The following is a 4863-nucleotide window of genomic DNA, read 5'->3' as shown; positions in this document are numbered from 1 at the left end:
CCAAACTTAGTAAATCAGATTGCCAGTCAGGGAGAATGCTAAATTGACAGAAGAATCATTTTGCTTTCCCACTGCCCAAGACAGAATCAAAAGCTCTGCATCTACAGCTCACGAGTCAAATCTTGATTTCAGCTACACCCACAAGTGAAAGACARGTACTGTAGGTGCATAGCTAATGAACAACTTTGTTCCTAGGTGTTAGAAGACCAAGCAAAGTTCCAGAAATTTCACTGCTGAGAATCGTTTTTGAGAAAGGAGAGRATGACAGATATATGCAGCCAACTAYGTAAATTCACAACTTGGCTTGTCAACGATGACATTAGGCAGGGCTCCTGGGCAATGCAAAGACACTACCATCTTCTGTTTTTTGTTTCTGGACATGTAACTGAAAGTTTTGAATTTGGGTTTGCCTTCCATGCTTATTTGCTGAAGATGATGGCCAGAAGTGGCCTCTAATCTCCTGCCTGCATGCCAGCACTACTCACCTGAGCCACGGTACCTTYGCACACAGCGTCTCCTCAGTTATTCGGCAGGAATTTCCTCCCATGCCACTGATAGAACAAACCACATGAAAATGGAACGAGTCCTAAGACACTGAATACTTCCCCTCCCCGTCCTGGATGTTTACAAGCATTCTTTGCTGTCAAAACAATATTCGTACAAACCAGTGATTGTGCTGGGGTATTTCAGCCTAAGCATGTGGCTAGATATATAGAGAAACACTCAGAAAACAACTTTCTTAAACAAATAAACAGCTAAGCTCTTGAACTTTATGCTCACAGTAATCTCTGTCATCATTAATCACACTCAGTGTTTGACATAGCAGCCTAAATGAGGGGGGCAAGGAGAGCAGGGTAGAAAAATGTCATAACCTTCTGTTTAAATYACCTGAGAACCATTTTCTTAAACGTATAGGATAGGCCTGATCCATCTGCTCAGGAGCACAGATTTTGTGAGGAGACAGAGCTGGTACCTTTGGCAAGAGTGTTGCTAGAAGTACACTGATGGCATTCAGAGTAAATTGCTAAAAGCACAAAAGTCCCTTAGGACTCCACAGACGAGCACAGCATCTGTGTTGTAGCTGTTCAGAGTCTGTTYCTGTTTAAAAATGATAAAAACACAATCTGACTTCTAAGGAAGAGAGTTTGTGCATTAAGAAGATGATTAGGGAATGGGATCACTTCAGAAGCCTCAAAGAGGAGCCAGATAAGGAGCCACACTCTACCATTTCAAGCTGTACCCTTGATTTTCCCAAGAAAAGTMTCTCAGCTATAGTCACAAATCCAGGTGGAGAAGCTGAGATAGTCCCTGTTGACAATGTGCATTATTCTCCTATGGCACCAGAATATTATTGATTCATGTATAAGTTACCGGAGCAATTCACATTATTTTCTTTGAGAAGGGTGAAGAAGAGGAGATGGCTTCTGGAGAGGTTGAGTGGAGAAAGAGATGGGGGTAAGGAAAACTGATTATTGCTGCTGCTAGCAAAACTTGCTTTTTTCCCCTCATTGTCAAGTAGTGCTGCTCAGCTGACGAAAACCAGATGGACCTTCAGACATTGATGAAGCAATAAGATCCACATGCTGAATGCTAACATGAAGCAAAGGTGCTAATTACTGGCTTATAGGTTAAAAAATAATGCTCCACCTGCACCCTATAACTTCTGAACCTTCATTTGCTAGGAACAGGAAAACTATAATATAAACAACCTGTCCAACTCAATGTTCTTTTATGAGGGAAAATTTGAATTTTAAGGCAGATTATGACCCYGGGTTACAGAAAAAACATGCATTGTGTGGGACCTTAGCATTGCCTCAGCCTGGACACAAATATATCCTGAAAATTTTAAGCCACCTTTAAAAAAATTAGGAGAGTCCTAGAGCCTTAGCAGATAGGCCTGATTCCAACTGCTGCAAGAGAGCCATGGACTCCAGCATGGGACTACAGCCTTTGTACCTGCTGCTGATGGAGATTGTTTGGCTGCAGATACACAAGAATTGATTGACTTGTTTGCTTCCACAAACAGCTCATGCTTCCAGAGGAAGCTACAGAAGCTGGGAAGGTGACAGCCCTGCTCTCTCCATCCKTGGTGTTATGTCTCATGATGCACTGTGGAATAATTAAACACTGAATTAAATGTGCTCTTGGCTGCCTTCCTCACCCAGRCCTCTTCCTCCACTGTCAAATTTCTTCTTTTCAACTACCTTGCCTTGCCTTTCTTAAAATTTGGGTTCAGGATGGATTTCCACCTTCCTCCATCATTTATTTTTTTTTCTTCTCAGAAGTCCCTGCACTACAGGGACCTGTGGCTGCAGCAGGGACATAGGTGAAGGAATAGGACCTTGGATGATCCTTTGGATACAGATACATCCCTCCCTCCAGARCAGTGTTTGGAAGAAGGGAACTCTTGCCTCTGGCCAGTTAGCAGTCAGCAGCACTGCAGCTTTGTGCTTCTGACACACTTTCATTCAGCAGCTCCACGTGGTGGGGAAGGTGGCGGAGAAAACAAGTTCATAGTGTGACCCTGTCTAAAATCAGCAGAGCAATCCTCTCCTTGTCAACTTGCACCCAGCTTCCTGTTTTGATGCACCATTCCCTGACTACTATTTAATCCCAGCTTSGCTCTAAAAATATTACAAAATACATTTTTGGCAACGGCTTTCTGAGATTCCTAGCAAAAAAAAAAAAAAAATCASTTTTGGGAAGATGCCGAWTTCTAATAAAGTTCTTCAGGAGAAATGTTTTCTAACTATAGCTGCTGTGACTACTTATTGCATTTAAGCACTGATGTTTGGAAATAACCTGTTATGAGAGAAACTGATACACACTTYTCTGGAAATGATTTCTAAGTACTGTTGTCACCAAAAAAGACTACTACCCTGTGGGATAGTGTGACCCTGGGACAAGGGACAAGATTAGACATAAGACACAAACTGAAACAGCTCTTGAACATGATTCAGAGAATGGTGACCTTTCACAAACCAAACTGMAACAGGAGTCTTGGAAGTAACAAGTGCTGCAAAATAATTTCCCAGATACCACTAACTTGGAGATAAGCCTGAGGAGTRGCATGGAGTAGATCTCTCTGGAGTCTGAAATACACAGGTCTGCATCCTCTGCAACTAGAGTAAGATCCAAGATCTTGAGGAAGGCAAAGCTAAATAATTGCCAAAATTTGCGTTACTTTTCACCTCTTACCCAGACCGTTTTTTTGTAACACACTTTTTCCTAGGTCATACCTAATAGAAATATGCTTTACATGGCAATTCCTGTTTTCTTATAAATCCACAAATATTCTAYTGAGATAGCCATAGTTTAATTTTTRATTMTTTTCTACACCAAAATCAAACTACTGATTCCTAAACAAAATGAGATATAAGCTTCAAATAAAACAAGAAGTTAAAAAGAGTTTGGGTAATTTCCATGTTAGAATGGTTGGGAGTAATACACTCAGATTATAGACCACATAAGATGTGTGTGTAAGATGCATAAAGCTTTTTAAATACATCACAAATTGACTAATTAAATCTAGGAACTACTGACAGATGTTATAGGAAAGATGTCTCTGAGGGGAGATAAAAGGATGGTGGGAAGGACAGTGATGGTGTCCATCTTTAAAAAAGAGGCAGAAGAGGAAAGGGGAATTTTTTACACTACAACTCCAGGATGCCAGAGAAATGCTTAAACAAATAATCAACAAACCATCTGTAAATACCTAGAAAATAAACAATGTGATAAGCATAAGCCARTTTACATTTGCCAGAATAAACTGTGCAAAACCAAAGTAATTCCTACAACCACATAACAGAACTTGTGGATAAAGAAGTCATAGCTGTAATACAGCTCATCTTAAGAAATGTGCCAGACTGTACAACAATATGTGCTCTGGAAAAATTTATGGAAGCATGGACTAGGTGAAAGAGAAATACAATTCTCTATCCAGGAGGGAACAATCAATAGTTAAAGGGTCTTTCCCATATCAAGTATTTCCCAGTATTTTCACTAGTGCTCCATAAAAGATACAAAATGTATTTATCAAATATAAAAACCAACTTCTTAATCACATTTGAAGAGAACACCAAATAAGACAAACTCTTAATGCACTAGAGGACACAAAAGACACCATAATCCTCCTACATTCATTTTAGCAGTCAAAAAGGCACACTGTCCACAGAGGACTATTTATTGCCTCTACACAGGAACAAACTGCTGCATGAACAGCTACARAAGTATTTAGATAGGAAAGAACTAGGGGTTATGCAGTGGATCACAGGGTGAATGATGCAGTGTTTCAAATGACGCACTGGAGTAGCCTGCAAGAGAAGATAAACAGTCTGGAAGAGGCTAAAKTCTCCTTCTTCCTCTTGCAGAGCTTGAGAAGCCTCAGCTACTGCATCTGAGTACAAGTAATGGGCATTGACAGGAGRACTGCATATTAAAAGCCTACAAAATATGCCTTAAAAAAATTGGAAGATTTGAGTTTGTTTGGTTACTAAAAAGATGATGAGAGGCCATGGTAATTGTCTTAAGTATACAAAAGAAAGTTGCAAAGAAAAAGTACATGTTTTCTATGCCCTTGGTGTGTAGGACTAGGTTAATAGAAAAGCTTAGATTTTGTGTTAACAAAGGCTTCCAAAGAGTGAACAGTGAAGATCTGGAGTAAAACGCATGAGGAGACCATGGACTCTTCAACATGAAACATTTTTAAAGAGTGATCAAAACATGTAAGAGGTAATACAATTATGGCTGATACTGTCTTTCCATGTTKATCACTTTGAAGTCTTCTTTGTTCTTGTGATGCTGTGAAATCACAGTCCCCAGAAAGCTGATGGCCTCTGAGGTCACAGCCCTCAGATCCTTATC

This window comes from Malurus melanocephalus, unplaced genomic scaffold (assembly GCF_030028575.1).
Source record: "Malurus melanocephalus ecotype Western Australia unplaced genomic scaffold, MMel_1.1 scaffold_46, whole genome shotgun sequence".
NCBI lineage: Eukaryota > Metazoa > Chordata > Aves > Passeriformes > Maluridae > Malurus > Malurus melanocephalus.
The sequence above is the reverse complement of the archived record's forward strand: the minus strand, read 5'-3'. Positions refer to the sequence as shown.